We start from the raw sequence: 26,327 nt of genomic DNA, 5'->3' as shown, positions 1-26,327 counted from the left end.
ACAGTGACATAGAATGGGATTACGTAGTTTACATTAACTATTAAACATAGTAAAGTTAAAGTAGAGTAGGTATGTGTGATAACAAAACTGAGAAAGCAGTTTGCCAGTTATTTATTTATGGTATGGACAGGAAATTACTGGCTAGATTTTTAAATGAAAATATCCAACAGTTGAAGATTTTTCTGATATTTAACTATATCTTACATCTTATATCCATAGTGATGACAGTGATTATTCCATTTTCAATCGTTTTGTGCCATCTAAGCAGCAGTTAATCATTCCTGTGTGATGAAAATATACTTTTATTCCCTGATATTTGTAATTAAACTTACAAAACACATGTTGCCTTGAGGTTTGGCATGCTTTGCTATTCTATCCTTCAAGGAGACCCATGATGACAAATCAAACCATTGAGAACTGATTTCAGTTTTCATTGCTTCCGGTGGTAACTGAAGGTGACGTTTTGAAAAATCATACTATAACTAACCTAGAAAATAATGTTCAGAGGCCAACATGTGGCAAAGGAACACATAGCTAAGTCTATAGTTTTTAAATGCTTGTAAAAATTCTATGCACCTTTTATTGTGAAGGTCTAGCATTTTAATATTTTTAAAATCAAGAAAGATGAAAAATTTCTTTATAAATTTGAAGGGAAAATAAAAAGTCTAAAGCCCTGAATTTGAGTTCTAGAAATGAATGTATTTAAAATGCAGTCCTGAGGTGCTGTATGCTAACTATGTAAAGCATTAGCTTATTAAATTCTGGGAAACTTACGTTTATTTGAAGCTGGATATGGTAATAGATTTTTGTTAAATGTTATTTTATGAGGGATAACATTTTCTTCTGCATAGATTCAGGAAAAAAGAAAAGAAGCACTTAATTGTTAAAAGGTTAGTGGATACTTAATGGTTGGATTAGACCTATGCATCATCATGTTTACAGCACAGAACAATGGGAGAAATTTCTTTTATAGAGTGGTGCCACATAAGCTTAACATCCTGTATCATCATTGTCATCATTATTATGTTTTGATTAGACAAGCGTCTATCTCTGAGGAATACTTAGCAATTTACGATTTGTTTTAATTAGTTTTCCCAGCCTTCTCATAGGGCATGGGGGACATATTGCTTAACCCTAGTTTTAGAGCAAGCCTTAGGTAAAATGGTGATGCAAGCACTGTTTTATTTTGGTGACTCTTCTGCTTGCAGGGATACCTCCTCTTTGCACAGCACCTTATTTCTCTTTCTGTGAGCTAAAGGAGATAATTATTATACATTTTTGTACTTAAAAATACATAGTTGAAAATTTCAAATATATGCAAAAGTACAGAGAATAGTATTGGTTAGTGCGAAAGCAATTGTGTTTTTTGCCATTATTTTTAAATTTAAAAATTTGCCATTTAAAAATAATGGCAAAAAACACAATTGCTTTTGCACCAACCTAATATAACGCATCTTGAATACTCATCACACAGTTTTAACAATTCTCTATATACAACTAGTTCTTGTTTCATCTGTGCCCCTACTCATATTTCCTTCCTCTACAATTATTTTCAAACAAATTCAATACACAATATTTCTTCATCTGTAAGTCCTTTAGTGTGTACCTAAAACTAGTCTTTTAAAAATTACCTCAAAAACATTAAGATGCTTGTAAATTTTCCTAACAAATTTCCTAATAATTTCTTATTATCAAATTTAGCTAATTTTAAAAATAATTTTATTAAAAATTTAGTTTTTTGGTATGAAATGGTAGCAAGTAAGGTTAACAGATCAAAATCATTATGTGTTTGAATTCTCTTTTAGACTATAAATTTCCTCTTTCTATCCTTTCTCTTGTGCCCTTTAAAAAAAAAAAAAACTGGGTCATACATCTTACAGAGTTTCTCATAAGTTCAATTTTGCTAATTGTGTCTCTATCATGTTGTTCAACCTGTCCCTTGAATTTTCTATAATTATTAGTTAAAGGCTTGATAAATGAATAATGTTTTATTATTTTGAGAGGATAAGCATATTTTGTTCCCCAGCTTTATTAAATAATAAATAATAAATAAAAATTGTATATATTTGAAGTAGACATGTTATGACTTGATATATGTATACATTGTATAATGATTACCACAATCAAATTAATCAATGCATCCATCCCTATAAATGGTTACCTTATTCTATGTATATGTATGTGTATGTGTGTGTGTGTATGTGTGTGTGTGTGTGTGGTAAGGATACTTAATATTTACTCTCTTAGCAAACTTAAACAATACAGTATTATTATCTATAGTCACCAAGCTGCAATATTAAGTCCCCATAATGTATTTGTTTTACAACTGAAAGTTAGTATGCTGTGTCCAACATTACCCCATTTCCACCATGTCCCAGATTCTGGCAACCACCTATGAGTTCAACTATTTTAGATTACACATATAAGCAAGATCATACAGCATTTGTCTGTCTGTGTCTGGTTTATTTCAGTTAGCTTAATGTTCTCCAGGTTTATCCATGTTTTCTCAAATGGCAGGATTTTTTTTCTTTTTACTGTTGAATAATATTCCATTGTATATATACCACATTTTCTCTATTAATTCATTTGTCAATGGACACTTACGTTGGTTCCATACCTTGGCTGTTGTCAATAATGCTGCAAGAAACATGACAATGTAGACATCTCTTCAGCATGCTTCTTTCATTTCCTTTGGATATGTACCCAAACATTAGAGTTCTGGACCATATGGTATCTCTATTTTTAATTTTTTGAGAAACCTTCATACTGTTTTCCATACTGGAGGTACCAATTTACGTTTTCACCAACAGTGCTACAGGTGTTCCCTATTCTCCACATCATCACCAACACTTTTTATAACCATCCTAACGGGTGTGAGAAGATACCTCATTGTGGTTTTGATGTGCATTTCCCTGGTGATTAATGATGGTGAAGACCATTTTATATACCTTTTGGTCATTTGTATGTCATCTTTGGAGAAATGTCTATTCAAGTCCTTTGCCTATTTTTAAAATGGGTTATTGGAGTGTTTACTATTGAGTTGTAGGGTTTTATTGTGTATTTTGAACATATCAGGTACACTCAGGCCATTGTATCTGTGAGTTATGCATACAGGGATTCAATTACCTGAGAATCAAAAATATTTGATAAAAAATAAAATAAGAAAACAATAAAAATAATAAGATTAAAAAGTAATATAGTATAATTATTTACATAGTATTTACATAGTATTAGTATTATAAATAATCTAGAGATGATTTAAAGCATACAGGAGGATGCATGTAGGTTATATGCAAATACTATGCTATTTTATATGCAGGACTTGAGCATCTGAAGATTTTGGTTTCTGCAGAGGGTAGGAAAGGTTGAACCAATCCCCCATGGATACCAAGGTAAAACTATGTATGGTTTCCAAATATTTTCTTTCATCCATACATAGAAAATATTTCATTTTGTTGATTGTTTCCTTTGCTGTGCAAGAGATTTTAAGTCTGATGTAGTTCCATTTATTTTTTATTTTGTTGCCTACACTTTTGGTATCATATTCAAATAATCATCACCAAGACCGGTGTCAAGAAGCTTTCCCACGTTTTCTTCCAGTTTTATGGTTTAATGTTTTAATTTCTTTTAAGTGAGTTTCTGTATTTTATGTAATAAAATATGGATACAGTTTCATTCTTTTGCATATGAACATCCAGTTTCCGCAGCAACATTTATTGAAGAGACTGTTATGTCCCCATTACATATTATTCATGCCCTTGTCAAAGACTAATTGATTATATACCCAGGGTTTATTTCTGGGATATCTGTTCTGTTCCATTGTTCTGTATGTCTGTTTTGATGCCAGTAACACACTGTTTTGATTACTATAGCTTTGTAATATAGTTTGGAATCAGGGAGTATGACGTTTCCAACTTTGTTCTCTTTTTTTTTTTTGAGACAGAGTCTCACTCTGTTGCCCCAGGCTGGAGTGCAGTGGCACAATCTTGGCTCACTGCAACCTCTGCCTCCCAGGTTCAAGCAATTCTCTGCCTCACCCTCCCTAGTAAGTAGCTGGGATTATAGGCACCTGCCACCACGTTCGGCTAATTTTTTGAATTTTTAGTAGAGATAGCGTTTCACCAACTTGGCCAGGCTGGTCTTGAACTCCTGACCTCGTGATCCACCCACCTAGGCCTCCCAAAGTGCTGGGATTACAGGCATGAGCCGCCATGCCCAGCCATTCTTCTTCCTTAAGACTGCCTTGACTCTGCAAGGTCTTTTGTGGTTTCATATGAATTTTAGGATGGTTTTTTCTATTTCTGTGAAAAATTTCATTGAAATTTTGATAAGGATTGCTTTTAATATGTAGATCCCATGTGAACATTTTAACAATATTAAATCTTCCAATCCGTAAACATGGGATATATTTTCATTTTCATTAATGTCTTATAGCTTTAAGTGCAGAGATCTTTCACCTCCTTGGGTAAATTCATTCCTAAGTATTTTATCCTTTTAGATATTATTGTAAATGGGATTTTTAAAATTTTATGGATAGTTTATTATTAGTATATAGAAATGCAACTAGTTGTTGTATGTTGATTTTGAATCCTATAAATTTGCTGAGTTATTTTCTTAATTATGACAGTTTTTTGGTGAAGTCTTTAGAGTTATTTTTTTTTAATATGGAAGATGTCATTTGGATTCCTTTTATTTCTTTTTCTTGCCTAATTGCTCTGGCTAGGGCTTTCATTACTGTGTTGAACACAAGTGGCAAGAGTAAGCATTCTTGTTTTGTTTCAGATTTTAGAGAAGATGGTTTCAGTTTTCCACCATTTAGTGTGATGTTAGCGGTGGACTTCTCAAATGTGGCATTTTTTGTCATGAGGTTCATTCCTTCTGTTCCTAATTTGTTGAGAGTTTTTGTCATGAAAGGATGTTGGATTTTGTCAAATACTGTTTCTGCCTCTATGGAGATGATTATAGATCATATGATCTTTATCCTTCATTCTGTTCATTTGGTATATTACATTTATTGATTTATATAATAAATGTATATTGGATCATACTTGCAAATCTAGGATAAATTCCACTTAATCATGGTGAATGATAGTTTTAATGTGTTGTTGAATTCAGTTTGCTAGTATTTTGTTTAGGACTTTTGCAATTATGTTCACCAGGGATACTGCCCGGTAATTTTTTTTTTCTTACAGTGTCCTTATCTGATTTTGGTCTGAGGGAAATGCTGACCTCATAAAATCCCTTTGCTTTCATCTTGTGTGTATCCTTAAGGCTTAAGTGAGACTCTTATTGTCTCAATATAAGAGCATTTTGTTGGATTTTTTTTTAATTCATTCAGCCACTTTGTGTCTTTTGATTGAATAATTTAATCCATTTATATCCAAGATTAGTTATTATTTATAGGTAAGGAGTTATTACTACCATTTTAAAAATTGCCTTCTGATGGGTTTGTAGTTCTTGTGCTTTCTTTTTGGTTGTTGCTCTCTTTTGTGATTTGTTGATATTTTGTAGTGGTATGCTTTGATACCTTTTTGTCTTTTCTGGATCTAGTAGAGTTTTTTGTTTTTTGTTTTTTTTTTTCCTTTGTGATCACTATGGGACTTTCAAAAAACATCTTATAGCACCTTATAATTATAATATTTTATTTTAAGCTGATGACAAGTTAATTTCAATCACATACAAAAACTCTACACTTTTACTTTCTCCCATCATTTTGTGCTACTGATGTCACACTTTGCATCTTTTTGTATTGCGTATCCATTAACAAATTATGGTAACTATAATTTGTTTGTTTATTTATTTATTTATTTAATTTATTTTGAGATGGAGTCTTGCTGTCTCTCCCAGGCTGGAGTGCGATGGCGCGATCTCAGCTCGCTGCAAGCTCCGCCTCCCGCGTTCACACCATTCTCCTGCCTCAGCCTCCCAAGTAGCTGGGGCTACAGGCGCCCGCCACCACTCCCAGCTAATTTTTTGCATTTTTAGTAGAGACGGGGTTTCACCGTGTTAGCCATGATGGTCTCGATTTCCTGACCTCGTTATCCACCTGCCTCGGCCTCCCAAAGTGCTGAGATTACAGGGATGAGCCACCGCACCCGGCTTATTTTTAATTGTTTTACCTTTTAACTTTTATTCTAAATTTAGAAATAATTTATACATCATCATTGCCACATTCGAGTATACAGAATTCAATTATGTATTTACCTTTTCCAGTGAGTTTTATAGTTATATATGTATTTATGTTGTTATTTAGCAGCTTCTCATTTCAACTTGAAGAATCACTTTAGTATTTCTTATAAGGCAGATCTTATGGTAATGAACATCCTCAGCTTTTGTTTGTCTGGAAATGTCTTTACCTCTCCATTTCTGAAGGCTAACTTTGCAGGGTACAGTAATCTTATTTGGCAGGTTTTTTTTTTTAACGTTTTGAATATATTATTCCATATTATTTATTTGTTATCCATGTAGGCTTGCATTGGTGTCTGTGAATTTGAAGAAGCAAACAGTCTTTCATTCTTTACAGGCTCATTTTAACAACCTTCTCTTTTTGGGTCTCTAGGCTGATGGAATTCCCTCTACCATCACAAACAATTATAGTTGGAGCTAGGTCATGTGTCTGCTACTGATTTTGTACTGGAGGCTAGTTAGCAAGCCTATTACCAGGGGCTTTAGCAGGCATAAATCTTGTCTAGTCCCTAGGCAAACTGCATTGTCTCCAAGACATTGTTCAGTAGGACTGTTTTATAACAAGGGTTCACTTCAGGCTTCACAGTTGTTTCCACCAATGGCACACCTGTTATTAGGTATGCAGATAGGTGTGGTTCCCTCTGGATTTCTGAAGGACTCCCCCTGGCTCACTGAGTATGTCCATGGATAGGGAGAACCATCCCCAGATCAACATGAGAGATCCTGGAACTAAGTCACTGCTGCTTAGTCCACATCTGAGAGGTCCACATCTGAGAGGACTTTGCTCCAGGGAGTTGGATGGGCATACCTCTCTGGGGACAAGATTGACCTTGAGCCAACTCTAAGTGGGAATGGAGCAAAGTTATTGGGCCATTCTCAGAATCTGCTGTGGACCAAGTTTGGCAAGCCTGTCTCTGAGAACATGGATGGGAATGAGTCCTGACAGGTTGCTAAGTGAACAGGACTGCTTTCAGGCCACAGTTTCAGTTTTAGGATATCATAGTTAGCAGACAGCTCTATGCAAAACTCTACTCCTTTATATCTCTGCCCATTTATGTTATCAATGTCACATATTACAGCTTTTTATATTTTGTATTCGTTAACATAGTTTTATAGTTTATAATTAAGTTCTATATCAGAGTTAAAAGTAATTTATGCACCACCATTGCAATATTATAAGATTTTTATTTGTCTAAATGTTTACCTTTTCCTTTGTGTTGCTGTCTAGCATACTTTGTCTCAACTCAAAGGACTGCCTTTAGCAATTCTTGTAAGTCAGGTCTAGTGCTCACGAAGCACCTTAGCCATTGTTTATCTTTATTTCTCCTCCATTTTCAAAAGACAGTTTTGCCAGAAAGAGTATGCTTGGTTGACAGATTTTTTTCTTTCAGTACTTTGAATATATTGTCCCACTCCCTTCTGTCCTATAATGTTTCTCTTGAGAAATCTGCTAATGTCATTGAAGGTCCCGTGTACATGATAAGCCATTTTTTCTTCCTGCTTTCAAGATTCCCTTTTTGTCTTTGATGTTTGACAGTTTGATTATAATTTATGTTGGTATGTTGGTTTTTCCAAGTCTGAGTTTTATGAGTGCCTTGAATTTGATTGTTCATTTCCTTCTTCAGATTTGGCAAGTATCTAGCCATTATTTTTTTCAAATAAGCTTTCTGTCCCTCTCTCTTTCTATCTCCTTCTCAGATTTGCATTATGTGTATGTTGGAACATTTGATGGTGTTCCATAAGTTTCTTAGTCTTTCTTCACTTTTCTTCATTCATTTTTTTTTCTCTTTATATCTCTGGCTTCATAATTTTAAGTGGCCTCTCTTTGAATTCATTTATTCTTTCTTCTGCTTGATCAGGTCATCTGTTGAAATGCTCTAGTGAACTTTTCAACTCCGTTACTATATTCTTCATCTCCACGAATGTTTGTTTTCTTTTTAAAGTTTGTTGATATTCTCATTTTGGCATCATTTTCCTAATTTCATTTAGTTTTCCATCTGTGTTCTCTTGTAGCACATTGAGCTTCTTTAAGATGATTATTTTTAATTATTTGCCAAGTAACATAAATTCTTATTTCTTTCTGGTTGGTACCTGGAGATGTATTTTGTTTCTTTGATTGTGTCATGTTTCCCTGTTTATTCGTGTGCCTAGTTATTTTTTCTGTGATTTGTGCATTTGAAAAAGCAGCTACCTCTTCAGTCCTTATAAATTGGCTTCATACAAGGGAAGACTTTTACCAATTAGCCCACATAGAGATTTTGGGGGCCTCTCCAGTTTTTTTACCAAGGGATACATCTTCTTTGAATCTGTCTGTGTTCTTTCCCAGGTAGACAAATTTGCTTCTTTTTCTTCCAAGAGCTTTTATTATCTTTCTCCATCCAGTGTCTGTCTGTACCACTGCAAGTTCTGTGGCATTGCAATAAGCCACTGAGTTATCTTTTGCTCTCTGCAGACCCCAGGCATCCAAAGTATGTGGATTCCATTAGTGCTCTGAATCAGGCAAGACAGAAACCAGTCTCTCAGACAACACTCTGAAAAACCAGGACATTGGACATACATTCCACTCTTCTCTTTCTCTCCTAAGGGAGAAGTCATAAGGTGGGATTCTTTTTTTCCTGATGACATCAAGCTGTGCTGGCTTGGGGGAAGGGCTGTCATGGTTGATATGAAATGCCTTTTCTCATCTATTTCAATGAGATTGTTATTTTCTTTAAGTTTGCCTCAGGCACTGCAACTTCTTAACTGGTTTCTAGAATTTTCATAAAATTTTTTGGATCATATATTATTACTACATTGGCGTCTCTGGTAGAGAATTAGATCTCTCGCTGATGAAACTCTATAGACTGCTTTTACAGTATTTAATATTGCTCTTATTTCATCTCACATGTACATAGTCACCTTCCTAACACTTATATAATTGTTCTCTCTGCAATAGCTAATAGTGTTTCCTGTAACACATATTGACATATACTAAGTTCTTATATAAGAAAATATTTAATGGGATTTTGTATTTTTCCACTAAACATTCTGTTGATTATTTGAAGGTACCACACTTTTTGTTGTTATTGTGGCTTCATGGTAAAATTTTTTTGTATAGGGCAAGACCATCCCCATGTTATATTTTATAACATGGCCTAATTCCTCCAAAAAGTAAAATTAAAAAACCAAAAAAGAGATTATTTTCTTGCAATAACATTAAACTTAGAAAATTATTGCAAGAACATCAGTCTTGATTATGTAAATCTTTGAAAAGTTATATAGATTTCTTCACGTAAGTTCTACTTATTTCTTTTTGAGCTTATTTTTAAACATTTTTGTTTTGTTTGTTTTTATAAATGAGATGTTGGTGTGATAGTTTTAACAACTGGTCTTTGATTTTTATAAATAAAAGGCTTTTGCATATTTTACTTTAAAACTGGACAAATTTACCTATTCTTACTTTCAATTATTTTTCAGTTGATTTATTTGGGTTTCCTACATTTAACTAAGTTGTAATCAAATAAGGATAAAGTTGCCTTCACTTTTCTCACAGTTTTATGCCTCCTATTTCTATTCCTCACATTGGGTTACTGGATTTGTTAGAGGTTTTTGAAAAATGGGGGCAATGTTACATGTGAGCTAAAACTATGAACGTTGATATCAACTAAACCTGGTCTCAAAACTCTGAAGGATCCTCAGTTCAGTTAGAACTTAGAGGTCTTAAAAGACGAGGTGGCTAGAGAGAGGTCTGCACACACATTGCCATGAATCCTCAGACCACATAAGACACTCTCTTTTGTCTGAAACAAGGCTGGAGCCATGCCTAGATGGCCTGTGGAAAGCTCCCATGGAACCAGCCTGCTGTTCTCATTCCAGGCAAACTAACCTCTCTGTGGTTGATGGTGTCACTATGGACAAACTAACCTGTTTAAGCTTCATTTTCCAAATCTGTATCATGGGAATAGTAACAGTTTTTTGTACAGTTTTTATAAAATCAATTAGCTGCCTATACAATATATGTAATACAACAAATATTACTAATTTTCTACGATTATCCTGATCTTAAGCATGAACCTATGCTTCACCAGTAGCTATAATGTTAAATATAAATTTAATATAAACATTTTTTTGATTCATAGTTTGTTTATCAAGGAAATATTTTGTAGTTATCTGAATGTCAAAGCCAAAAGCAAAGCAACATTTCTGACTCTCTGCACGCGGAGAGGGAACTTAGCTTTACTTTGTCTCCTCTTTCCTCCCCACAGCCCAATATTTGTTAGTTTATTCTAGATTTACATACCCAGTTTATCACTGTAAATATATCACCACTTAAATGATGATTTTAGATTTTGCTTTCATGTTTATACACATAGTTTTGATTGATATTGGTATTTAAGTAAAACTTGAGAATGAAGACAATAGATTCTTTGTATTTCTTTTAAGGTTGTGATTTGACCACTGATTCCTCAAGTGAGAAACTTTTCAAAACACTTGAAAGAGTAAACTGACTGAGTTTTAACCTATACTTACTGTAAGACAGAATTTTTAGCTGCTAAAAAATCAATGTTAGTTTCTTTTCTACACTTGGGATTCTATTACTGTATGTAACTGTGAAGGAAATAATTGACAGAACTCATGTTTCTCCTTAATTTTTTTCCTTCCTCTACTAACAAAATAGAATTGACTTTATTTTTTAAAGTCACCCAGGAAATGTACAATGCTATTTACAAAAGGTTAATTGAATCCTAGAGTTGCAGATTGAGTTTCTTGTTGATGAGAATGCACTAATATTACTGAATGAGAGATTTTTCTGTTCCTTTTTGGAAACTTTTTGGAAGTTTTGATGACTGAGTTATAGGGAATGGCTTTGGAAAGACTTCAGTGATTTCTGTCTCTTCTAATCAGTATGAAATCACAGCCTATATTTGGATTATGCTCTGTGAATGTTTGAAACCTATCTGTTATCTTTGTGTTAACCTGAGGTAGAAATTCTCATTTTTTTACAGAATTAATTTTGCAGAGTATCTTTTCTGTATCAGTATACAAATATCCATTTGAAAATTGATTGTGTTAAGTCGATACAGTGCCCTTTTCTGTATTAAAAGACATTAGGATGTTTATTGCCTTGACTTGTGAGTTTCCTGTAAGGTTATTTGGGCAATAATAGCATTCAGTTTTAAGATACAACATATGTAATAAGTAATGAGACAAGAGGAAAAACATTTTGCATAAGGCTTAGAGAATCTTAAGGCTTATTTTCCATTATTGCTTTAGTGCATTATTAACAATTTCATGGAGACATGATTGACTAATATATGAAGGAAATGTCTACTATTGGCATATAATATGTTAAAATTGCAAATATGACTTTTAATCAACTGTGATAATAGTCTATTAAATTGTATCCTAGTCCTTGAAGAGTCACTAATATTATCTTGTTTATACTACAAACTTAGATACAGGGAAATTTTACTTTTACAGAACTTAATGTTGCACCAAACTAATTGGACAGGTAAAAAAGGAACGTGACATTGGAAGTGATAAAACAAAACCCATCCTCTGCCTACGACTGTCTTCTTCCTGGACTTATCTGACTATTTAACATGCTAACCTTTACAATGCTCTGCATAGTGTAGGCCCTCTGAAAGCACTTGAGTGCCTGAAATCTTTCATTCTTATTTAAAACAAAATAGGTGAAAATACTTAATCATGATGTCTATATATTTGAGAGTATTTGAATATGGGGAGAGACCCAACCAGTTTGAGTGGCTGAAGTTTTGGAATTTTTATAGAAATTCCCTATTATGTGTTTCAACTTCATGTCTGACTTAAAATAATAGTTACAATACAACATTGCTAGTAACACCAATGTCTAATACCATTTCCTCTTTCCCAATTTCTTGCAATTGAAGACATGGAGATGAGTATGTCTATATGCTTCACTCTTTCCTCAGCAAGGTTTATTTAGCATATGGTTTGTTCCAGGCACTGGCTAAGTACTAGGGGTACAAAAGTTGTTTTGGCTCCCTTCCTTCCAGATGTGTCCATGTGTACAGGCTAACAGTGAATAGTCACATAGGCAGATCACTCTCCTACATTTTTCAGGCTGAAGGCTGACTTGGTGTCATAAATAAAAAGGCAGAAGGTATTTGTATTCATTGTCTTGGATGATATTTTTAACCTGAGTGGGCAGATTGAAAAGAAAAATGAGGGCAGGCTCAGTGGCTCACACCTGTAATCCCATCACTTTGGGAGGCCGAGGCGGGTGGATCACCTGAGGTCAGAAGTCTGAGACCAGCCTGGCCAACATGATGAAATCCCATCTCTACTAAAAATACAAAAAAATTAGCTGGGCGTGGTGGCGGGTGCCTGTAATCCCAGCTACTTGGGAGGCTGAGGTAGGAGAATCGCTTGAACCTGGAAGGCGGGGTTGCAGTGAGCTGAGATCGTGCCATTGCACTCCAGCCTGGGCAACAAGAGTAAAACTCCATTAAAAAAAAAAAAAAAAGAAGAAGAAGAAGGAAAGAAAGGAAAGAAAGAAAAGAAAAGAAAAGAAAAGAGAAATGGTTGAAGGATAGCAGCTTGGACAATGCCTAGGTTTTAAAGACAGCTAATTGAGGAACCAGCAATGAGACTAAATGAAAATGACTGGAGAAGTAGATAGACAGAAAGCAAAAATAAATGTCCAATTTATGGGGTGATCTACATCTTTTTTAAATTTTTTTGTCTGTGACAGTCCAGATGTTCTCTTTTTGTCGATGTCACAACTGGCTGGCACTTTCTTTCAACTTGCAAAAGTGTTATGTACTCCAGTAAACCCTAAGTTCTCTGTTACAGCTCTGATCATATACTGGTGATTATCTGTCTATTATATTTTATCTCAAATGAACTGTAAGTGCCTAAGCAAAAGGAGGTGCCTAATTCATCTCTGCATTTTCAGTACCCGACACAAACATGAAAGGTAGTAGGTGCTCAATAAATGATTAATTGAGAAATTAATAGGAATGGAAACACAACTAAGATAGGTTGAACTCCTTTAAAGATATATGTATAAAATATAGCACTACCTGTAACAAGGAAACACCAAATGTTTGTGGATTTCCCCAACAGAAGATTTTCTGTGGCTCATGTACTCCAAAATAAGTGTTTCTGATTGGCAAGTGTCTCTTTTGTAAATAGTGATTAAGAAACCATAGCTTCTATCTTGTGGCTCTACCATCTTCAACACATGGTGAGGGGCTACAGAGGGGAAGAGAAATAGGGGGTTGTACTCACAAAGTTTTTATGTGGCAGGCCTGAAAGTGGCACATACACAGACACATACACATTTCCTTAACTTATAACACTCACTGACATCTCTATAGCTACCTGTAAGGGAGTCTGGAGATGTGGTCTCACTGCATGCCCAGAAAGAAACATTCTTTCCTGCAATGCCCATATATGTACATATATATATGTATATACATGTTTACATATGTATGTATATGTGTATATATATGTGTATACATATAGTGTATACATTTTAAGGGGATTTTCTTATAGAAATTTTATTTCTCCCCTCTCTCTATATATATATATGAAATAAGTACCAGAGACCGTGAGATTATTAAGAACCACAGAAATTTATTTAACCCTAGTGATGTGCATGTCTGTGTTTTAAAGGCCACTAAGTAGTTTGCTATCTACTTTTGAAAGAAAAAAATTAAACAAAGAAATTGATTAAATACCTTGGATAGAAACTGAAACAAACAAAAAGGAAAATAATAATAATAAATTTAACATTCATCCATTGTAAGCGTCAATTATTATGGAATTACTTACTTTAGGCATGTATTTCAGAAAGATATTTGTCCTAACAGTAAAAAGCATAACATTAAAGTTATTTGGTTGTCAATTATTCCATATAAGTTGGCTAATTATTGAATATAATTTTATTTTACTACAAGGTAGCAGGTTCATATTAAATTTATTTCAATATGTTAGCATTTCTTTTATTTTGATACTGCGTATCTTGAAGCTGAATATGAGATATTTCTAAGTCCCATCAATAGCAAGGTGAATGTTGTATCATTTTATTATTATGACTTTTATTAGACTTTTAAAATAGAAAAACAAGACATTTTTTATTATAGGGAATATAGAAGGTAATAATTAATAAAGATACTAAAAGAGAATTATTACCAGTACTACTCAGGAGAGCCATTTTAGAGAATTAGGATACATCTTTAAAGAATTGTTTTATGAATATAATATGTGACTTTTTTGTTTTGTTTTGATATTATTGTTTTATAAAAATGAATCACTCTATAATCTGTTCTTCCCACTCAACATTGTATCATTACATGATTATGTATTCTTCTACATTATTTTAGCAGTCTCATAGTATTTCATCATATGATGTATCAACATTTACTAAGTCAATCCTTCAGTGCAGCAATTAGATTACATCCAGTTATTTGTTATTATAAATGAGCTGCAGTGAACATCTTTGTGCCTGGATATTTGCCAAACAATTTTATTAAACTGTGTCTAAAATGTCAAAAACATTAGTTCTCAAACTTTAATATGCACTAGAATGATACTGGTGACTTATTCAGACTCATAAGCCCTACTCATAGAGATTGTGTTTAGGAAGATCTGGAATAAGACCCAGGAGTCTGAATTTTAGCAGGCACCATCTATGATTCTAATGCAGAGGGTTTGAATGTCACATTTTGAGAAATAATGACTTGGAGACATTAGAAATACTATCTTTTTCCATCATCTCCTTGCCATAATGCCATTTTCTAACAATAACATAAAATACTTATTGCTCTGGCAATTAGTTTTACATCTCTCTCCAAAATAAGGACATTTAACCTCTTACCTTGTACTTGATAAGGTTGTTCTTTTTATTTCTGAACCATAACGGATACACATTGATCTAGAGTGTGAAAAAGCCTCTTATACTGTTTTGGAATGGAAAATGTTAGAATATAGCCCTCTAGTGCTTTATCATTTTTGTTATAAAGATAAAAGTATTAACAGAAAGTGGGTTTAAACTAACAGAGTGTAAGCATGGGTGTAAACGTCATTTTTAGTAGAGACAATTATCTCAGAAAAGTTACCTCTTGAGGCAGTTTTATCTAAAAGAGAATGTCACAAACATTAAGTCATTCAACAGATAACCTCAGTTACATAAAGCATTTTTGCAATTGCAATGCTAACACCCAGAGTAGGCAGCTAAATGCTTATAAAAAGATGTTAACTTTGGCCAGCTATATTTAGTGCTACTGAAGCTTTGCTAGATTCATCCTTTGTTCTTCTTTTCTATGTTCATCCAGAAGAATAGTATTTATACATGTGTTAGTCAGGGTTCTCTAGAGGGACAGAACTAACAGGACGGATGTATATGTGAAAGGGAGTTTATTAAGGAGTATTGACTCACATGATCACAAGGTGAAATCCCACAATAGGTGGTCTGTAAGCTGAGGAGCCAGGAAGCCCGTTCAAGTCCCTAAACCTCAAAAGTAAGTAAAGTGCCAGTGCAAGGATCCAAAAACCCAGCACTCTATAGAAGCATGTTACAACATTTGATGATTCTATAATTCTCATCACACTCAAAAGTAGGAAAGCTGATTTCAGTCTGTGGCCCAAGGCCCGAGAGCCCCTGGCAAACCACTTGGGTAGGTCCAAGAGTCCAACTGTTTGAAAACAGGAGTCTGATGATCAAGAGCAGGAAACATCCAGCACAGAAGAAAGATGGAGGCCAGAAGTCTCAGGCATTCCAGTCCTTCCATGGTTTTCTGCCTGCTTTTAACCCAACTGTGCTTGCAGCTGATTAGATGGTACCTACCCACATGGAGGGTGGGTCTACCTCTCCCTGTACACTGACTGAAATGGTCATCTCCTTTGGTAACTCCCTCACAGACACATCCAGGAACAATACTTTGTATCCTTCAATCCAATCAAGTTGACATTCAGTATTAACCATCACAACACATAAGTCATTAACTTAATCAAGACCTGTTTCCAATCCAGGAATGAAGTTCTGTTCTTAGAGGAACTTCCTAGGTACATAAGTACACAGAGGCTCACTTTCCCAATCTAAAAGCTAAGACTGTTCCAAGTGCATATGCTTTCTGTTTTTTTCTATATTTGTTATCTGACAGAAACATTGATTTGCCATTGGTTGTTGCAAAATCAGCATTTTATAGCTGGAAGTGTTGCTAAGGTTTATTTTGTATAACCTCTTGATTTTATCCCTATGGAGACTAAAGACCAGCAAGGTTAAGACCAGCAGATCTGGAATGAGTTATTTGTATATAGCAATAGCAATATACAAATAGCAATTTGTACATTGTGTTGTTGCCAGAAAATGGCATTATTGCAAGAAGATGATGGGGAAAATATAGTGTTTCTAATGTCTCCAAGCCATTATTTTTCAAAATGTGATGTTCAAACTCTCTGCATTGGGATCGTAGGTGGTGCATGCTAAAATTCAGACTCCCAGGTCCTGTTCCACATCTGCTGGTCTTAACCTTGCTTTTCTTTAGTCTCTGCAGACAAAAAATCAAGACATTATACAAAATAAACCTTAAGACCCCTTCCAGTTATGAAGTGCTCTGATTTTTTAACAACCAATGGCACCTCTTAAGACCACCTGAGTAGTTACTGGCAGAACAGGGGATAAAATTTCTATCCTCTCATTTAATGACAGATTGTCATTCATTTCTAATGTTTACGTAGGGCTGCTGTCATCTCAGTTCTGTTTAATTTTTCAAATGAAAATGTGAAGCTTATTGAGTTATGATCAATTAGTGTGTGTTCTGTTCTTTTCTAGTAATACTCACTCTGCCAGTGACTATACTTGTTAAGGTAGTGTAGCATGGTGGCTTTTAGCTCCAGTTTTAACTAGAAGAGATTTGGGTTTGGATCCTGACATGTAGGGTGATCAATCATCCTGGTTTCCTTGGGACTCTGGGGTTTCCCTGGACATAGGACTTTGAGTGCTGAAATCAAAAGGTCCCAGGTGAAGTAAGATGATTAATCACCTCACTAGCCATGTGGCTGTGTGGCCAATGCATGATATTTGATAGGTCTCTGGGGTTTTTAATGGGTAAAATGGGAAAAGTAAGAAGAACTAACTCATAGGATTTTAGTAAAAATTATATGAGACAGTATATGTAAAACACAGCACTACTTAATAAGGACTCAGTAAATATTAGTCATTATTATTGATGTTTTATAAAACATCTCAGAATTTAGGATTTGAAATAAATGAACTTCCTTTTTAGCTTTGACCTCTTTTTTTTAAACCTTCTCAGTGCCCTTCTATTGTCTTGTTTGTCTATACAACTGGACAATACAACCCAAGGTTGGATAGAGTCCACCATCTCACGTCCTTTCACCTTTTTCAAGATATAAATCAGGAAGACAAAAATTTTCTAGTTGGGAACCAATATGAAGAATGATCTTCAAAGACAGCATAGTGCTATGAAGAAAGGGGAAATTACCCTGGATTATAATAATAGCTGCCATTTTGTTGAGTGCAAACTCTTTGCCAGATATTGATGCTTCAAATACTTTACATATTTGGTCCACACAGTGACTCTGAGAGGTAAATATTATCATCTCAGTCTTCAGATGGAGAAACAACCTCAATGAGCCTAAGTTACTTGCCCAAAGATAGCTGTATACTAAGGAGTGTAATAAACAAGGCTGGATATTCTAAGCTTGATGAATTTCTAACTTTCAGCCAATGGGTTAATTTTGGGAAATATAAACTTCCCTCCCTGGGCTAGTTTCTTCACCTGTAAAACTCAGAAGGGAAGGAAATTGCCATATATGAGTGCTAATCACAATGCAGGTAATGAACTATGCACATCAGGTACATGGTCTCATTTAATTCTTGTATGTAAATATTAGTCACATTTTTATAATAAAGAAACATAAGCCTTAGAGAGACTAAGCAACACTCTAGCAATACAAATAGTAAAGTGGCAGTGCAAAGATTAAAAAACCCAGCACTCTATAGAAGCATGTTATAACATTTGGTGATTCTATAATTCTCAATATGTGGATATAATAAATATTGCTAGAGTAGACTTTCCAGCCATTTGGAAATAATTATTGCTCATGTGATAGTATATTTTTCTCAATTAGAATCAAAATATTACATTTTGACCTGGGTTTACCTTTGCATGTGGATAACATGGATCAAATTTGCAAAGTTCTGCTGAGTTGTAACTTAAATACAGATCTACTGCATCCTCAAGTTTCTTGTAAAGCCTTTTTTTTCTTACTACCCTCTCAGTCTTATAATAATTGTCAAGAGTATATCTGAGTAAGATGTGACATATGAAAACATATGTTTCAAATATGGCCTTAAATATGCAGGAAAAAACAGGACTTTTTTTCTTCCTCTCTTTTCATGGGCATGCATGTAAGAAAAATATATATAAATATAGTCATGTGCTATATAACATTCTAGTCAACTATGGGCCACACATACCATGGTGACCATAAGATTATAATACTGTATATTTACTGTGTCTTTCCTATGTTTAGATATGCTTAAATACACAAATATTTCCCATTGTGTTATAATTGCCTACAGTATTTAGTACAGTTACAATGTACCATCTATGTTTGTGTAAATACACTGTGATGTTCACAAAACAAGGCAATTTCCTAATGATGCATTTCTCAGAATGGATCATTATCAAGTGATGCATAACTGTATATATATGACACATGCATATGTCAAGATATGTATTTAATGATGTTTGCAATTCATTTCACAGGAGTTATAAAAACATTTTGATTTATCCTTGATTTTATAGAATCCACGCACAAAGCTAATAAAGTCTAAGATTACTAAAGATGTTAGGTAACTGTCTTAACCAAGCCACACCTGGTAAACAAATTTACTATGTTAAATATAAATTTAGATTTTAGTGAATCAAATATCATTCACTTAATGTCACTGTTTTCCAGATAGCATTTTTTCATGTATAAATTTTACTTAATTTCTTTCCCAGGAAAGTATTAAGCATTATGTAATGGTAAACACCGTGACTTTTGTTGATTATATGTACTTTCTTGAACTATTACTTCAGGCCTCTGAGGAAACACTGCATTCCAGTAATGAAGAGGAAGACCCTTTCCACGGAATGGAACCCTATCTTGTCCGGAGACTTTCATGTCGCAATATTCAGCTTCCCCCTCTTGCCTTCAGACAGTTGGAACAAGCTGACTTGAAAAGTGAATCAGAGAACATTCAACGACCAACCAGCCTCCCCCTGAAGATTCTGCCACTGATTGCTATCACTTCTGCAGACTCCAGTGGGTGAGTGCCCTCAAGATGTCACTTCCCCATTTTATATTTTAGATGTGATTGTTATCTGTGGTCTTTTGAGTTTTTGTGGCTCATTGCTTGATTTGAGTGGGAGAACAATGGGGTTTCTAGAGTAAAAAAAAAAGGGATGAATTTCTCAGGTGACATATCTATATCTGCAGGAGAAGACATTTTAGTGAAATTGTTTTACAAAGAAGAGCTGAAAATGTATTGGTGAATGCTAATAAACATTTGCAAAAGGGCAGTTGTACTTGGAAAATTAATATTGGCCATATGTGACTTGATAGAAAAAATTTTAACAAATGAGAACTAATGGACAAATTACCGTGTAGTGATACATGTCTAGAAACAATAGGAAATGTTCACTGATGCAAAATGAATTTGGTATCAAGAATAGATTGTATTGTAATTAGAATCAAAAGAAATATGCAATGGTATTCATGAGTCTAAAAATTTTGCCTTTGACATTTCGAAGTATTGCTTACCAGAATGCCATTTCAGCTCCCAGCATAAGGTAAATTTATTTAGTATTAGTACTTACAGAGGAGTCAGCCACAGCCACATCTCCGTCGTGTAACATTTTTATTTCCTACTTTGCAGGGTATGGTTTTTGTTTTTATTCTTTTTCATATTGTTTATCAATGGGGTTTTACACTTTAAAGCAATGTCACTAGGTTAAAAATTGTGAAAGAAAGTAAGGATATTGGGCACATCCATTATTTGTTCTTGTGACCAGCTGTATTTTTAAGAAGCCTGGATAGAAAGGAAAGAGGATGAAGCCAGTGGGCCATGCATATATAGACTCTTGAACATTTGCTAAAACTACAAGAACAAAACAATTACTATGCTACAAATGTGATGCTCCCACATTGTCTGCCAAGTTAAAGGTATCTCTAGGGAAAATGCCTTTTTGGATCTTGTTAAAGTTAGGAAGGTTATGCTCAGAGGAAATTTGACTAGTAACTCAACTCAAAGATACTGAATTTAGCTGTTTTACTTGTTATTGACCAGTCTAAGGGAACTGTGTTAGGAAAAGGTATGAGGAAAATACTACTAGATAAATAATAAGACAACAAATATTCACTCTGAAGCAATGAAAAGAGGAAATATATTTTGTTTCTGTTGTTGTAATTGAGCTATGTGTTTAAAGAAGAATGCATGCACTTTGATCAAACTCATACTAAAGCAGATGGGAATTTTATAACAGCTTGACCAGAACATTTTTTGAAAAATGCTGTTCCCCTGAAACTATTTCTCCTTTCTTTGGAATTAACATTGCTGCTGTTCTGTCTGTGTAGAAAATTCACAGATATCAGGTGTATCCAGGGTTCCCAAGACCACCCTTGGGTTCAACGATTTGCTAGGAGAGCTCTCATAATTCAGGAAATAGTCATATTCATGGCTCTGATGTGTCACAGCAAAAGGATTCAATGCAGAATAAGCAAAGGGAAAGGTAGATGGGACAAAATCTGGAGGAAACCAAACGTAAGCTTCCAAGAGTCCTCAAGTGAAGTAAGACAAGATACACTTAATTCCTCTGGTAATGAGTTGAGACAATACATGTGAAATGTGTTCACCAGGGATGCCTTTACCAGGGAAGCCTATTAAAGACTCAGTACCTAGAGTTTTTACTGGAGGCCAGTCACTTAGGTACCCTCTGCCTAGGATATACAAAGTTCCAGATTTCCAGAAGGAAAGTGGATATTCAGCATAAACCACATTATTTGCACAGACAATTTAGGCAAATTGAGCCACTCTTACCATTTACAGAATGGTGGATAACTCCTGAAATTAAAGTCCACTAAAGACCCGTGTTTCAAACAGACCTTTCTATATTTAATTGACACAGTCCTGATTAACTGTTTACTATACAGCAGGTTATCTTAGAATAGTTATCTTACTTTCTTCACACTTGTGGAAGATGAGATTATAATTAAAATTAAAATGTACTAATTTAAAGCCCTGATGTATTCAATTAGCTTTGGTATCTCAAAAATTTTGGTTGCAAACTATGATTTCTCATTTTGAGTTGGTGTTATATCATGTGCCCTTAAAATAAAATGATGCAATATACCTAATATATCTCTATGCAGTTGGACATTGTGTGTAATCTAAAATCTTGAGCTGGGTGCAGTGGCTCATGCCCATAATCCCAGCACTTTGGGAGGCTGAGGCAGGGATTTATTGAGCTCAGGAGTTTGAGACAAGCCTGGGCAACATGGCAAGACTCCATCTCTATCAAAAATACAAAAAAATAGCTGGGTGTGGTGGCTTGTGCTTGTGGTCCCAACTACTCAGGAGGCTGATGCAGAAGGATCACTTCAGCCTGGGAAGGCAGAGGTTGCAGTGAGTCAAGATCCTGCTACTGCACCCCAGCCTGGGTGGCAGAGGGAGAATGTATTGCTAAAAACAGTCTCCAAGTGCCAAGGAACTTCAGGGTTCAGAATTATCTGTATCACAGCATCTCTGTTGATTCAAATTTATTTCCGTCTTCATTAAAAGTCTAAGAATCAAGTACAATTGACCTTTGAACAATACAGGTTTGAACTACACAGGTTCCCTTATATGAGGATTCTTTTCAACCAAACACAAATGGAAAATATAGTATTCTTGGGATGTGAAACTCATGTATACAGATGGACTGAATTTTCATATATGTGGGTTCCAGAGGGCAAATTGCAGGACTTGAGTATGCATGAATTTTGGTACATGTGATAGTCCTGAAACCAATCCCCTACATATACCAAGGAATGACTATATAAGCAATATCATGCTTACTATTTACAAATTTATCCAATATTATGAAGAAAATAATTTTTCTTTTTGAGAGATGGAACAAGGGTTTCTTTTCAAAAGAAACAATAGACAATAATGGCCAATCAACAAGAACCAAACTGAGTACATATTAAAGGTATTGTTATTACATTTGGAAGCTAGAACAATTTGTGAATTGAATATTGAGGAAAGAAAAATCAGGAGTATAATTTTCTGGAATGTCAAAGCTTTGAAGGAGAAATAGAAGGTAAGGTTCGGGCTTTTATTCTGTAGCCATTTCAGTAAACTAGGAGCCCGATTCCTTCACAGCTGTCAGAAAGAACTAATGGGAAATTTACCCTATTTTAACTGAGTTGTCTCCAGCCCAGTTCCCCATTATTAAAGGTTAGTATGCCTTTAAGTCCCATTGTCAACCTGTGCTGAGACAAGACCTTAGCAATTGCAAATCTTTGATGGTAAAGGTGACTTTTCATGCCCTCCAGATTCATTTTCCTTTCTTTCTTAACATCATAGCCTTTTGATGTTTCTTCTGGTGTATCAGTATGCCAGATATTTGGTTTGTCAAGTGTCAGGCAGTGGGTCTAGAGACTTGTTCCACCACTTTAGAAAGCCACAGTATGGCCCTGAGAATCATTAGTTTCTGAAATAGAACTTTGGCCTGCAAAAATAAGTGTTGTAGATGACAGCTGTTAGCTTCCTCATGAAGTACTTGGGTCAAGAGACTGAGTTCAAAAGAACTTTTAGTTATTCACACTTCCGTATTTCTACTTTGAGTTTTTTTCCCAAGCAATGCGAATGTGTTCAAATGTACAGTTTTTAACAATTTCTTTTGAGTGTGCCCAAACTGTTAGATTGTGTGTGTTGTGATTTAGCAAACTTTAGAAACCATAAATGAACCCAAAACAGAATTAAGACCTGGGATGCCTATAACCCTGAATTCTTCTGCCAGTTAACTTTCCATACAGGGTAGACTCATTCAGGCTTCACCGTTGTTTACTGACCTTCCTCGAAGTAAGAGAGACAGCTCTTAGTGACTTGAAATGTTATGAACATGGCATAGAAGTAATTTGGAAAGTCAGTTTTTCATATTTTCTTCCTAAATAATTTTGTATCTGTTACCTTTTATAAAATCCTTTTATTAAGGTATAATTTATATGCATTATACATCTTGAATTATTATGTATTTATACACTCACATAGTCACCATCCTATTTCTCAACTTATCACTAAAGGTTACTTTGCCTCCCCTTGGACCTCACATAAATGGAATTGTACCGTATGTACTTGTTGTGTCTGGCTTCTATTAGTCGAAATGTTCTTTTTTTAAAAAAAAAGAAAGAAAAAGAAAAGAAATGCATGTTTGTGTATATCTCAGCAGCTTGTTCTTTTTATTGCATAAATATACCATAATTTATTTATTTTTACTCTCTTACTAATGAACATTTAGGTTGTTTCTAGTTTGAGGGGATTATGAATGAAGCTGCTGTGTACACTTATACCAGTCTTTTTGTGAACATATGCACTCATTTCTTTTGGGTATATTCCCAGAAGTAGCATCTCTGAGTCATAAGGAGGCAAATATTTATTTTCTAAAGTGTTGTACTCTTTTGCCTTCCCACCAGCAATACGTACAAGGTACAGGTGTTCTATATTCTCACCAACACTTAGTATTTTCAGTCTTTTTCATTTTGGTCATTCTGGTGAATGTGTACTGGTATCTGACTGTGGTTTTAATTTACATTTCCCTGATGAGTAGGAATATCGCTTACTTTTTTATGTGTTTATTGAACATTTGGATATCTTCTTTGTCTTATGCTCATTCAGACATTTTTTCAGTTTTTCTTTTATTTATTGATTTCTGAGGGCTCTTTGTATATTCTGTAAGGCAAGAAGTGGGCCCAACTTAATAAGGGGAAAACAAGAATGACATTTAACCTACAGAGCAATTTCACTTGGAGACAAGGATAGCTGGTCCCTTGAATATTGGATGGTGGCAAATAAAACATCCAAGCACTAAGAGAGCAGGCAGAGAAGAGTTGAGAATGAAGCAATAGCATGCTTATGGTGGCTGATAGCCGGGTAGTGAGTGGACAAGAGTTGGGGCTCTAGACATAGATGGTCTGAACTTGAGTCCTGCCTCCCACCTACTAGCTGTACCACCTTGTGAAGGTACTTAACCACTCCAAGTTCCTAGTTTTACAAAAGCAAAAGTAGGAAAAATGGGAGCACCTACCTCATGGGTTTGTTCTAATGATACAATACTTATCCCCATTTTTCACATATTGTAAATACTTAATATATAACATCAAAAACTACTACTCCTATACTGGGAAAATACTAGAATAAATAATGTTTGTTGTTGTTAATGTTTGTTTACTTATTGGAATTGGCTTCAGAGATCCTCTACAAATAACTCTTGGGGTAGAGATGGATGTTCTAGCAGATTTGGGAGTCAACCAGAAATTGGCTCCTGTTTCAGAAAGTTACAGTTATTATGGACTTGTGACATTTGTGTTCAGAAGTCTGTATCTGGCATCTTCCCGCAGACATGTCTTGCTTTCAAGTGCTGTTCAGTTATGTTTGGAACGAGAATGGTGGTTTCCCTACTTCTGCTTCACCTCTTCTACAACCTTGCTGACTTCTAAATAGTTTCCTGCTCAGAATCCTCAGAATTAGGATCTCCTTTCAGTCCTATCTTGGGCACTGGCTTACATTCCCCCATGTGGTCCATGTGCCCCTAGACAATCTAAGGAGAGTCTAGCTTTCCACACATGTGGAAATAATTCCCAGTGCACAGGTGGGAAGTTATGGGAACAAAGAAAGGGTGGGGGAGGTAGCAATAAAACTCTCTACTTATGTTTCATTGCTGCATCTGCTATAATAAAATGAGAGCCAAGAAGCGACTTATCGCCTTGTGACATGATGACACCCCTCTGGATAGATGTATATTCAGGGATATGGGTGGGTGGAGAATGTTACAAACACTTTCTCATCCCTAGTATCCTATTACCTCTCTGAAGAAGTACACTGTGTACCTTCGTATCACTATGTCCTATAAAAAAAAGAAAATGAAAAGAATGTAAAAGAACACATGGTCACTTTTGGGGATAAATTTTACTACCCAACAGAGAGAGAAGAATTACTTTAGTCACACAAGGGTTCATTTTACAAGGATCTTCCAGAACTATTTCCTTGATTTGTGTGCTATTCACAGAGGGACTGGTCCCAGATGCCAGTTAGACATTGGATTCTTTGACTAACCACTCTTCATCTTGTGTTCTTGAGTACAAACAGTACGTTAGAGTGAACATTAAAAAAAGATTATTTTCAGCAATTTGTTACTGAATCAAAATCCAAACAGAAAATAAAAAAAGAAAAACAGAAGTCTGGATCAGACACATCTGATCTTTCAAATTTGGTCTTTTAAACTTAAGAAGGTATTAATGGGCATTTCATATTTTAAATATTTTGGATATAAGGGTTTATAAAGTTAAAGATTGTATTTCACAGTCTACCATGAAGCCTGTACCTTCATATTTGGTATGTGTTCAAGCTTCAAGAGATTTATCTAAGTTCTGATTGAATGTTATATGGAAGATCTATAACTCGCTAGGCAAAGTTTCCCAAATTGAAAATAAAACACATAATTGTGATTGTGAAACATTTCTCTAGAAATATAGTATTCTTGAACTAGATGAAATTTTAAAAGAAAATTGGGAAACAATACTTCCAATAATCTTGAAGATACATACTAAGCAGACAAAACTGGATTATTTTGGTTTTGATTGATTTAAATACAATTTATTATTGTGGTGTTTATCTAAACTTCTCGGGATACTCACAAAATATCACAATCCTTTCATTTTAAAGCATTGTTCTGATTTAACTATATCTGTCTTTGCTTTACAATTTGTAAATTTGTGATTATTTTTGTTTTGTTTTGTTTTTGAAAGGGAGTCTTGCTGTGTCACCCAGGCTGGAGTGCAGTGGTGCGATCTCGGCTCACTGCAACCTCCGCCACCTGGGCTCAAACGATTCTCCTGCCTCA

General features: G+C 34.8%; 1 long non-coding RNA gene across 1 annotated transcript in view; it reads left to right on the top strand.

Moving 5' to 3' along the window:
- The window catches only part of LOC135971295 (uncharacterized), a 304,442-nt gene extending 282,858 nt beyond the window's left edge, over positions 1–21,584 (top strand). The window contains exon 3 of the long non-coding RNA XR_010587378.2: positions 19,266–21,584. This is a non-coding gene — a long non-coding RNA (uncharacterized lncRNA). The remainder of the gene's footprint in view (positions 1–19,265) is intronic.
- The last annotated feature ends 4,743 nt before the right edge of the window (positions 21,585–26,327 follow it).

Source organism: Macaca fascicularis, chromosome 6 (assembly GCF_037993035.2).
Source record: "Macaca fascicularis isolate 582-1 chromosome 6, T2T-MFA8v1.1".
Classification (NCBI taxonomy): domain Eukaryota; kingdom Metazoa; phylum Chordata; class Mammalia; order Primates; family Cercopithecidae; genus Macaca; species Macaca fascicularis.
The sequence above is the reverse complement of the archived record's forward strand: the minus strand, read 5'-3'. Positions and strand labels throughout refer to the sequence as shown.